General features: G+C 36.8%; 1 long non-coding RNA gene across 5 annotated transcripts in view; it reads left to right on the top strand.

The window, feature by feature from the left end:
* Positions 1-12615, top strand: part of LOC106037734 (uncharacterized) — a 504883-nt gene that overhangs the window by 167963 nt on the left and 324305 nt on the right. For 4 of the 5 annotated variants that reach the window (XR_010834690.1, XR_001208191.3, XR_010834689.1 and 1 more), the window contains exon 3: positions 10901-10970. This is a non-coding gene — a long non-coding RNA (uncharacterized lncRNA). Of the gene's footprint in view, positions 1-8449; positions 9442-10900; positions 10971-12615 lie in introns of all 5 variants that reach the window. The other variant, XR_007169486.2, reaches the window with a different exon arrangement.

Raw genomic sequence — 12615 nt, 5'->3', positions numbered from 1 at the left:
GCATCATCACAGTGAAGTATCATCATCGCAAGTGAAACCTGCTGAGCTGTTGTCTCATCAGTGCTAGAGAAATGTGGCTTTGGATACCTGGCAGTATATGGATGCTCATTATTCTGTAGTTACTGGTTTCCCTAGACTGGGTGAATTTGCAAGTGTGGCTTCTCCTCTGCTGTCTTAAAACTGCAAAGAAACTTAAAGGGGTCTTCTGAATAAAGACAACAAGCGCAAGGCAGGAAAAACATCGTATGCATGCATGCATACATACATACATACATTTTTGCAAGAAATTTGCTACTTTACTTGACTGGAATAAAAATACTTCTGCCAGTTTGTTTTAGCTGTATACATTTTAAACCCCTTTGCTCTAGTTTCTGATGAGTCCTCGAGAGCATATACACTGACATCTGTGATATTTGGCTCATCTTGGTAGTTCTTCATTTCCCCAGGTGATTTTCAGCTTGTTCTGAGTTAACTTGTGTTATCCACATATTCATGGCCAGGGTTACCCTTGAGGAAGGGGAAAAACATTTTTTCTCTTTATAAAATAAAGTATCTTTTTTCTCTTCTCTTCATCTGCAGTAGTAAAAATGGCTTTGTATAGGGTTTCAGGGTTAGTTTCATGGAAAAAGGCATTTACGTTAGCTTGTCTGTAGTGCCAGTACAAGACTCTGGAGAGGGATATAAATCAAATATGTATAAACATGAAGTATTTTAGTTTTTATAAATTATTCTATTCCATTGTGCTTAGCTTTGTTATGAGTGTTATGGATCAGAGAATTGTAGAACTGCATGACTAAAAGAACCTAAAAAAGTGATGTATCCCAGTGTACTGAGATAGAAACACCTCACGGACATTTATTTTGTCTACTTAGCAAACAGTAACTTAAGTGAGACACTGCTGACTATGTAGAACTAGTAGATATATTCACTGTCATTTTTCTGACAGTAGACAAGACAGGTCTGACTTTACAAGTATGCAGATATATGTATCGATTGTCATATTCTCCAATAAAACTTGCTGAGAATGTAAAGAGCTACAGAGTGGAAGACGTTACTCAATATCTAGTGTCCATAATATTGCTATGCTTTAGTAATAGGACAATTTTGCTTTATATGAGATGAGGGTGCTCTTCTATGTTGAAAAATTCATAAATCAAATTATGTGCATATTAGGCAACTTTTAATAGAATTAACGTCAGTGCAATTCATCATTTCTGAGTTCCATGTGTGCCAATACATCAAAACAACAATCTTGTCGGGGACTGTCTCAAGAAATAATTATTTCTGCATCCAGTCCTTCTAAAGGGCTTGTGAGGTTACTTGCTGATTCATCAGTACTAGTGTTGAGGTAAACCTTTTCTGATCTTCAACAGAATTGGACTTCATTGGGGTGATATGTATTTTCTTTCCCTTCACAGAAACAATTTACACATTTTGTTTCATTAATCATTGACACTACAGAAAGGAAGTATTTGTACGAATATCTTGTGAACAACCTGTATGCAAACATGCCATGGTATTCGTCTGCAAACTCCTTTGTTTATAGCAAATCTTTGATAATCTTAGGAAGCGTGTTGTAGCCCAAAATTTTACTTCTACTGCTAGGTAAGCAGCGTAGGATTGAGCAGTTCAAGTTGTGCTCTCTCTTCAGTCAGAAACTTAAAATGCTGAAAAAAACTTTTAACACGCCCTTTTTTCAAAAAAAATCATTAAAAAAAATTTGATAAAATATTCTGATCATTTCTGCATATAAAGACCAAAATGGTAGTTTATGAAAAAAACCACAACAACAACAACAAAAAACCACAACACAGTGGGATTAGGTACTCAGGTCTCAATGAGTTGGATTTAAATGAGCAAGCTAAGTATTACTACTTCTAGTTTATGTTTGAATAAACTGAAGCGTAGTGAGGGTAGGTAATGTACTTGAGAGAGTATTCATCAGACTGCAAGTGGTACCTTCAAATCCTGGAAAGCTATGAAAGTGAACCATGTCTACATAACGTAGAGACCCAATCAAAGAACAACTACATATACATGTATATATTTGTTAATTGGTATTCTTTATTTTTTTTTTAATAATTTGAGCTTTTGAAACAAACTGAAAAAATTGCTTAAGCTTTGAAACTCAATAAAAACAGCCCCTTTCTATTCACAATGTTTTAAAACTTAATTATTCTACAAGGGCATTAAAAGAAAATTAAAAAAGAAAAATCATGCTACATTTCTTAAAACAGATATTTTAGTTCTGAAATATCGAAAAATGTTCTCATGGCTCCTTTTGTTTCTAAACTCAGAGGTTGGTGAATTTGACTGGAATGTGTGAAAGATGTTGCCAGAGGTGTATTTATTTTTCTTTGTCAAAAACTACACACAGTGGTGTTCAGCCCTCGTGTACTATTGGTACTGATTACATTGCACAATATTTTGGGTCTGATGCAAAGCAGTTGGCACCAATAGTACACAATTTCACAAATTTGCTGTGTGCATCAGGACTATTTTTGGCAATGTTTTAAATCTGAAGGTGCATGATTATCAATTAACTCATTTAGCACTGAAAAGCCATTAACCAGCTTTACTCATTCTGATAATGTCCTGACATATTGAGGAACTGGTGCGGTGTGTGGGGCTGTTAACTACCGGCCACACAGCTCATGTTTCTGTGCATCATTCCTCCAGTTATCAATGAGCCTGTACTCAGGGGAGGAAAATGAGATATTCTGCAGTCATTGAGAAAACACTGCAGTATGCATGATGGCACCTAGGTAATCAAAACTATCTCCATCAAATTGCAGGTGACATTTTCATTAGCTCAACAACTTCTGGGCTTTGATTAGGAAATTACTCCTAGAAAAAAAAAAAAAACAAAAAGAGAAAATAATATCATCTCATAGTTGTGTCACAGATGCGGCACTTCTTTAATTTTTTTTTTTTTTTCAGCCTGCCTTGGTACTCGTATGCCAGCTCACAAAGAAGTTTTACAATGTGGGGCATTACTAGGGTAGGTGGTGAGGTACTTCTGTTAGCATCCAGGGAAGATTTTACTGTGGAGTTGTCTGTACACAAATATTCATGAATATTATAGGGCATTACATAAAGTATTTCTAGGAAAAAAAGAGCATAACTAAAATTTTATATTTATAATTCCTGAATGTGTTCAAAATACAGTTTCACTGAACTTAAAGATTTGATTATGTGGGGTCTAGCAAGTCTTGAATATGAAAACAACATAAATAAGTCTAGACAGGTGCAAATGGATTATTTATTTGTAGCTCTGCTTGTGTTTGTGAAAAACAGACTTGGTAATCATATAATGTTGACCAATATGAAACGGTGATGTTTCTTTTTCATACATTATATCTTTATACATCTGGAATCTTTTTGTCATTCCTGGGCCCAATTCTGATTGAAGATTTACAATGAGTGGCACACACGAACAGTTAGGAAATTGTGTTCATAACAATATCCCTTCCTCCACCTAAAAAACATGCAACGTCAAAACACCATACAACTGCTAATTATTCAGCACATTTCTGTGAAGTAATTTAGTCTCATCCCCACTTTTCATATGAGGCAACAGATCCGACTTTGATCTTGACGCTGAGATTCTCAGCAGCAATTCAAAACAGGTTGGCTGTGATTCTTATCACCGGGGAGGTGGTCATCGTCCTGCCTCTCAGACCCCCAGATTAAATCACCATAGGAGTTTGAACTTGGGGTACCTGCAAATGCCTGTTCTGTCCCCCAGTTTATTGGTTATTCTGGACTGGCACGGTCCCATAGAAGCTGCTCTAATTTGAATAAATAATTAAATATTAATTGGAGCAGAGACAGACAGTCACAGTGAGCCTGACTTGCAGCACAGCAAAAAGCGTTTGGTTTGAATAAATAAGCATTTTCTTGTTAACTAAATGCATTCCAAGCAGGAAGCTTTCTGCTGCAATAAAAAGCAGTCTGATTACATAAATGTAAAGAAAAACCTATATGAAATCTCTAAAAAAGACCACAGACAAATAAAAGATGAGGAAAATAATATTTGAGGTTTGTTTTTGATTGGCTGTAAAGCATCTGTAACTTTGGTTTCATGATTCTGCATTCCGTATGTAAATTTACAAAATTAAACACGAGACAGTTTGAGGAACAACAGCATAAATGACAACCTATTAAAAACTGGAACAGCTGAGGAACAATGGCCCAAAATGGACTTTGTAGGAATTCTGTGTGATTTTTTGTAGCTCCCAAAGGGTCTTTAAACAAATTTTACTTTTTGATTCTTTTTGGTAGTGAGCAGCTTGAAGTAAGAGTAAAAGAGAAAACAGCTCTTTGGCAAAAAGAGAGGAGGAAGCATTGCTTTAGTAGAAATGCTCATTTCTTCGGTATGAAGGGAGCAGGAAGAGTGACTTTAGATTTGTCTGGGGATGGCAGGCAATCCAGAGGGCATCCCTGCCCGGGCTCCACCTCTGACAGCTTGCTGCTCTCTCCTTGAAGCAGGAGGGTGGGTGAGTGCTTGCAGCTCACAGATCCTCATGACCGAACTGTAACAGAAGTATCGTTGGTTATATTCTGCTATCTGGTCCTTGTGAAATACCAGTTCATCATTTTTATGGGGAAGTAGTCATTCTGATTCATTTTCCATTTTGCAAAAAGTTTTAGAGCTGTCACTCTTTTCTGTTTTGACATTCTCAAAATGGAAATGTTCCAGGATTTTGTTTGAAATAGGTTTTCTTTTAGAAAGCTAAGATAATTCTTAGTTGGAAATTGTGAAGGAATAACATTAAATGAAACACAAAATATTGAAACCAAACATTCCAGATGAGCCAGCATAGATTTTCTTTTCTATTTTCAGCTTATAAAATATTTTTAGCTTTTTACTTTTTCTTTCAATTCTCACCTCAGCGAGATAGTTTTCCAGTCTATTTCAGTAACATACGAGTTCCTGACTTGATGATTAATTCAGTAGTAGGAACAGCCAAGGATTCATCTCCTATGGCTTTGAACTGAATTGTCCATTTGAAGTACTTACAGGCAGTGCTTTGGGACACTGAGCTCCAATATGCAACCTTGGTCAAGTGTTTGATGTTCGATGGGGCCAGTCTGGTTTCTGCTCGTCCTCTTCCCCATGGTGACACGGATGGAGTCAGCACTTTCAAGTAGAGAAATCAAGCCTGTGTGGTACAAAACTGTTGAGGACAGTACAGCAAGGCAGGAGTTGAACATGCTTTAGGAGCGAAGAGTATGGTCATTAGGTTTCTTGGCTGCGGCTGAACTTAAAGACTACAGCTATTTTTCTGCTTATTAATCCTGCATACTCACAGGCCTTTTACGCCTATCATGAAATGTTTCTCTAAAGTACTGATGCGCTTAAAGCAGATGAGTTCCTCAGACCTATAACAAAATGAGGCGTGATTAGATGCTGAAGCGATGCTTCATTTGCATGCTAACTATAACTGGAAATAATTCTCCGTGTGGCTGGTGCAACATTTCCCAGTTATTTTACACCCTGTTTAAAAAGAAAAAGTAGATTAACTACTCAGTTAGCAGAAATCTCAGAAAAGATGCCTGTGTAAAAAAGTGAAACTTATCACAAAGGCTGCATATTTCTTCTCCCTGAATGCAAACACACATTCACATTCTTCTGTGTCTCATTGCGGTATAGCTTTTAAAATGTGCTGCTTATTTTCTTACACAACATTAAGCATTTCCATGAAGACTGGGCAGGGAAGAAAAAATGTGTATTTTGTACATTAAATTACTACTGAAGTCCTCCATATTTACCTGGCTGATGCTGGAAAAGCACAAACTAGGAATGGTTAATGAAAACAAATAGTGTGGGTGTTTTCAAAGTTCTTCCTGAAGATTATGAAATTTTAGTAAAGCAGAACATCGGTTAGTTCTTTTGCTTCAGCTGTGAGGTTTGTTTTGCAGCCTCTCTGTTCATTTTTCTCATACCTGCAGTCTCTCTCCTGGCCAATGATTCTTTTTACTCTGCAAATCTCATCAAAAACACTTTGTAGTTGTTGTATCTCAGAAATTCATGTATTTTCCAGGATCTGGCAAAGCTTTTTTGGTCTCATTGGGCAGCATCTGTCAAGTTCTCTGCTTCTTTAACTCCAATTCAACTCATAGTACTGTCTGAATAGTTTTGATGGATGACTGACCATCTCAGCTTTAGAGTACAATAGATCTGGGTCTGGATCTCTGGGTGAAATACTTTATCCTGGTATTGTAAGAAAACCTGGAGCAAACATACCTAATCTGGAAAGTAGCCTGGAACCGGTCTGGAGATGAATAGTGAAATTTGGAGATGAATAGTGAAATCTGGGCCTGTTCTTTCAGAGGACTGGTTTATTCGTAAGTGGATTTGGTCTGGTTTTCATTTTCTGTGGGTATTATTTGTGGGGTTTATCCCAGATTTTTTTTTTTGGTCTTTTCCTCTATTTGTGTATCTCCTTTGTAACAGAGTACCATAATTCAGTCGGTTCAATACAGCAAGTGTTCAGCTCACTCCTGTGAGTGCAACATAATCACCCACGAAGACAAACGGGGATAGTGACCTCTGGGCAAATACTCTATTTTTTATCCTCTGGTGCCAGTCTCTCTACAATAATATAATCATTTAATATCTGATGGCTTCAACCAGGGAGGCTTTTAACAGTCCATGGGTTGCTGGCATGAATTTGGCATTTTTATCTCTTTCCTTATAGTTTCATCTGCCGTGATGGGTCTTATCAACCCCTGGTCATGTGGAGAGGACAGAAAGCTCTTCAGCTGAAGCTTTGATGGTCTTATTTGTCCAAATTTGCACTTCTGTCAAATCCTTGGCTGCAGCTCTGCATTTCATATGTGAGGCTGTTATGATCCATTTAAATGCCTATGGGGATCTCAACAAGCTTTTTGAAAAGATTAATGACTTAGCTGTGGGTTTTATGATAGTGTTTCTAAAGAAAAGCCTGCATACCTAATAAGGTTATTTCTACAAGCCAAAATTTGCATTGCTTACCATAAAAGACATAGATGGACTTTAACTACAACATCTAAAGGTTTGTTGCCCATTTTTGTCTTTTGCAGATCAGTTTTGTGCAAGAGAAGGGAAATAAAGAAGGGAAAAGGGAAATAAATAAGTGCATCAGCTTTAAAATGACAGGAGAAGGGGCTTATGGATGTGAAGAAATCTTTACTTTAGAATAATACCATATGGATAGAAACCTTTGTTAGAATTTTACTTTATAGTCTTTTTGTTTGGACATGACTATAAATAGGAGTAATTTAAAGTAATGCTTGAACTTTCATAAGGTTTATCCAAGATTTATGAGGGTGGTTAGAAAAAGATTAACTGAATCATTAGCTAAATTGTCTTTCATAAGGCAACCACCAAACAGCAGACTGGAAGGAGAGAGGTCACATTTGTGCTTTTGTTAAACTGTTAACCCAGATGAGCGTGAGTTTTTAAGTGCAGTTGAAACTTGTATGTTATAGTCTTTAGTAAGTGTTAGTTAAATATTAAATATCAGAGATCATCTCACATGCTACAACTGTTTTTGGCTAAAATCTGACTGATATCCGTTGTGATTTTCAAAATGTGACCTAGCTTAAATCTTCATTTATTGCCTAGCTTAAATCTTCATTTATTATTGAGTGACCTAGAGTGGCTTTATTTATGAGTGGTACCATGGTAATAGGATCAGACTTCTGGTCCTTAATTTCTTTAGTTTTCTGTCTCTTTTATTTTGCATATTACTAAAGTTGGGGACTTAAATAAGATTTTCATTTTCAAATTGTAGACAATCTAAGCTCAATTGATAGTTTTTATTAGCACTTCTTTTAAGCACATTCTACTGGTGTATTCCTGTAGGACTAGTAAACAAATCTGAAATTAGAAAATTAAATATTTAACTTGAAAGGAAACTTACGGGGAAAATAATAATTTTAGACACTGTCATCAGGTATTACACTCACCTTAAGTATCTGAAAACAGTAATTAAATCTCTATTCTCCCAAATGAATTTATACTAGAAAGATTGCCTGCATTTGTAATTTTTTTTAAAGATCCTGATTATTGAGATATAAAACAGAGCAAAACAGATACACAATTCAGTGTCATTTATTACTTTTTTTCTCAAGTTGCATTTCTTTTTTTTCTAAACAGATAAACTTCTTGTTATTGTTGTTTAAGGTACATAGTCTGTTTAAGTATTATATCCTGGCTGTTTCATAAGAAAAATGTAGAAATTATAATATTAGCTGCTGAAAATATCTTCCAATATTTGCAGAGTAAATCTGTTTGGAACATAACACGTTTTCTGACTCTAGATGCTATACATCTGTTGTTTGATTTGCTGCTACAAACACTAGATGTAGCAGAGAAAAGAAATATGGTTGTAGACTTGCTTATGATACTGCATGCTACTTTTCACAAATGCTGACTATGCCCGGGTTAAAACTTTGTCAGATGATGAACAGACTAACAGGAGGACACAGATGTCTGCCTGGAGCAAGTGACGAGGAGCTGTGGATTCCTGTCTCCTCAACCTGCTCCCAGTCAAAGGACAGAACACATCTGGAGAGTGGTGCCGTTTGCCCAGGGCACTCTTCTGCAAGGCCAGAGTGGTGTTGCTGTGAGAAATGTAACGGAGGCTGCTCAGAGCCCTCACTGGGTGACACACATAACCACATCTGCATCACACAGGGACATTGCAAACCTGGGATGCCAGCACAAGACCCAGGAATGGACCTTAATCCTATCAGTCATTCTCCAGCCTGCTTCCCACTGTGCTGTGTCAACTGGGGCTACGTGCTGGGCACTCACTGGCTGCTGGCCCAATGTGAATGCATGATTCTGACAAGTTTTGTGGAAAACGGAGCAGCATCAGTGTGACTTCTTTTCCTGACACTGTAAAGAGAAAAGACTTTCTCTTAAGTCCCCTGTGAGTTTTCACATAAACTGTCTTTGTGCCAAAGCAGTTAATGCTTGTGTGTGCAAAGCTGGCTTTTAAAGGCAGATATATTCTTGTCTTAGTCTTTCAGGGCTCATTTTATGATGGCCAGGCTGCTCTTTGTTTTTATATGTGGCTGTATGTACATAGTTTTCTGCTGAAGCTTCTCAGTGTTGTTTTTAATCTGAGTGCTAAGCTGAATGAAGTTAAGAAACTGTGTATTACTCATCAAGATGATGCCAAGGTCACAGAAGCTTTGCGTGAGTTTTACATTTGTCAAAGTCCTCAATTATTCCTGATTTGCAAGTCTGTCAAGAAAATCTCTTCCCTGAAGCACAGTGCGAATTTACAAAAGCGAAAGAAGGAGCACAACAGAATCGCCTCTCAAAGCATGGGGAGCAAATTAAGAGTCTTTGGTTTTGAATCTTTTGCATTATATACCTTTTTGAAAAAAAAAAATCCCAAAGAAGAGAAGAAAACATGTTTTCCGTACTGCTAACACTTAAAGGTTAGTTGTGTGTTTCTCCTTCAGGGTTACCATGGTGATGAGAGTACTGTTAAGGCAGGTACTAGATTAGACTAAAATCATTTATCCTTCTTTGCACCTGCAAAATGCATGGCCACAAGATGGATAGCATCATTTGGAGCACTCATTCCTCTGACAGGCTGCTGTAGGCTCAGTCCCAGAAGTTTACATTAAAACATGGATGGAAGTTTTGCAGGCCTAAATACTACTGCAAAAGGAGGCTGGGTTTCAAAATACATCTGAAAGTACAAAGATCTCTCTTCAATCAGTAGTAAGACCAAGCAACAATAAAGCCCCCAGCTCTACTCTGTCTGCTCAAGAAGAAAATAGAGAGGGAAGAATATGCAGGCGGAGGAAGCTGAATGATTTCTTTTTTTAGTGATGCTGAAAATGTTACTTACCGCGATGCCTCATTAGCTGTCTGAGGCAGGGCTCTCCCAGCTGCATAGGCTGTTTCAGACTCTCAGTGCTAACTCTGATGCTGATGAAGTTGCCCGGTTGTGTTGTTAGGCTCAGGTATCTCTCCCCAGCTTTCTCTGATCCATTCACTATTCAGAATAATGCTACTGATCTGTCAGAGAGGAACCACAACTACACACTCTTAGGAAAATTGGTCTCAAAAAGACTTCAAAATGCCTTTTTTTTTTTTCCTGTGCTTCTCTCTGCATCAAGCTCTCAAAGCCCTTCAGAAGAAAGCTACAGCTACCTTATTGCTCCTAGTTTGAATTACTCTTCCTATGCTGGCTTTGTCTTTGAATACAACTTTTAATTTAATTTGCTTTACAATATGCACCTAAATAATTAATCTCAGTCTTCATTTAATATCAAGTAAGTGTGTATGGTCTGTTTTCTTCCATCACTGCTCCCTCTCCCCAGCATTTATATTAGTACTTCATTTAGTAATTTCACTATCATACAAGCTGTGAGGTTTGTATTTGTATTGTAAATGTATTTAGATGCGTAGAGTCCTTTATTTAATTGTTGAGAAACTAACTGCATTGTGGCACATTCCTCTTAAGCAGAAGTGGAAAGATGTTAATGTCTCCTTCATAGGCTTATTTATTTGTGGCATATGCAATTAATGGATATTTCTAATGCCTCTTATGTAGTAAGTAGATTGCCTAATTCCATCTATTTCATTTCAAATATCTCACATTTTCTTATTTAGGATCATCAACATGTTTTTACATTAATTATTTAACTACCATTTCCAGTCTTTTAGTCAGGCACACTTCTGCCTACTCAGGGCACAATTAGTCACTGCATTATTATAGATTTATACCAGCGTAAGTGAACAAAAAGCAATTTGCACATTTTGAACACAGTTACATTTTGTTCTGATTTTTTTTTTTACCCTGAAAATTGTCTTTCAACTTCACATTAAAATGTTGTTTTTCAGGATGTGATAACTAAGCCTTATGCAGTTGTTTTCTTATTTTAGATCCTGAATTACTTTACCTCCACTTGACTATTGAACCCTTCTCATCCACCAGTAGCAAGAAGACAATACAGTAAGTAAAATAATTCTGAATTAATGTAAAGGGCTTAATAAGCTGGTCAGCACACAGATTATTTACTGTACTGGTTCTCATTGGAAGTGCCATATGCATAGCTAACACTTTTTTCTATAAATGTAAAGTCATAGCTACTCTGTGCCACAATGTGTGGTGTACTACAGCCGTCACTTCCAACCTCTTAGCCAAATTATTCTTTGCTCAAATAATGCTCATGGTTGTTTGATTCAGTAGTTGGTTGCACTGACATTGTCAAAAGTTGGGAGGATGAAACTCCCTGTATGAGACAGAGTTAAGATTTTGTTCTGTGTTCTTGGGTCCCAGGTATTACTATAATACTATTCATGAGAGAGTGTAAGTTCATAAACATACGTTAACTTGGTAACAACTTATGCCCTGATGCAATTTGGAAATGAAAAATAAAACACGGACATAGGATTTTCTAAGCATTTTGAGACCAGGAGACGGTAGAAGCACACCGTCTAAAGGAAATCAACAACTAAAAAAATACTGTAAGCCTGGGGAAGAGCACTTTCTCATCAGGAAACAGCTCAACTCTATTTTCCACTTTTAATGGGATTGTAAAATGAAAGGGAATGTATTTCATGATCTGTCTTTATGCTTCTTATCTGCATTACTTTTTGTTGTCTTGCAAAGCAAGTTTTGACTCTTGGCATATTAACCTTGATGGTGCAATAGGAGATATGTTTCTTCTTCAATTAATAATCCTATGATTGTTCCTTAAAACTAAGAAATTCTGTAACCAGAGATGGGAAACAAGGAAATTCACACCCTAAAACATAAACTTTTTTTTTGGTGTTGTATATGATGATAGAAGCCCTGTTTTGCCTCACAAAAATGTCCTCGGTTCTGATTGCTAGTGCAATGATTTTCAGATGTTTTGAAGTCCAGAACTGCCATAGTGCTGGAGTGTTCCTTGTCCATAAGTACTCAAAGCACAGTAGAAGGACAAAAATACCTAGTTTGGGCTTAGATACAGTAGCTGATGAATTTTTCAGCCATGTGCTGGGGATCTTCCTTCTCCTGTGGACCCCTTTACTCTTTCTTTCAGGCATGTAAGATGTGTATTAGTGGAGGGAGAACTTGGCATTGGCACCTGTAGGGACTACCTAATTTGTAGAAGCCACTGTGGACACTAGCCAGGGAGTCTTTATATGAGGCAGTATCAGCAATGATGCTTCTTGTGCAGGTGTTAGCGAAGTCCAGTAAAGTTAAGGCTCTCTCTGTAGCTTTAGTGCTAATAATTATCTGTATCAAAGGAAATAATCCAGTTCTTCAAAATCTCAAAATAATTTTACTGTTTGGAAAACTGCAATGTTCTCAGGACTTAATTAACCATTAGGTATGTATTTGGACTGAAAATATGCGTGAGCGTAAGTTAAAAATATTACAAGATCTCTAATTCATTTCTTAGAAATGTTTATTTTATTATAATGGTTTCATTAAATATAAGGATTTAAGAAGGATCTATAATAAGTATGAAAGAATATTGTGCTAAGACGCGATATGAAGATTTTGCACATTATTCCCAGTTGATTAAGTCTTTGAATAATGTCAAAAAGAAGTAATTCTGTCAGTGGACAAAGGTTAAATATTTTTCCAACTGGTGATGCTTAAAATA

This window comes from Anser cygnoides, chromosome 13, assembly GCF_040182565.1.
Source record: "Anser cygnoides isolate HZ-2024a breed goose chromosome 13, Taihu_goose_T2T_genome, whole genome shotgun sequence".
Lineage (NCBI taxonomy): Eukaryota > Metazoa > Chordata > Aves > Anseriformes > Anatidae > Anser > Anser cygnoides.
Note: the sequence above shows the minus strand (reverse complement) of the source record. Positions and strands in the feature narration are given on the sequence as shown.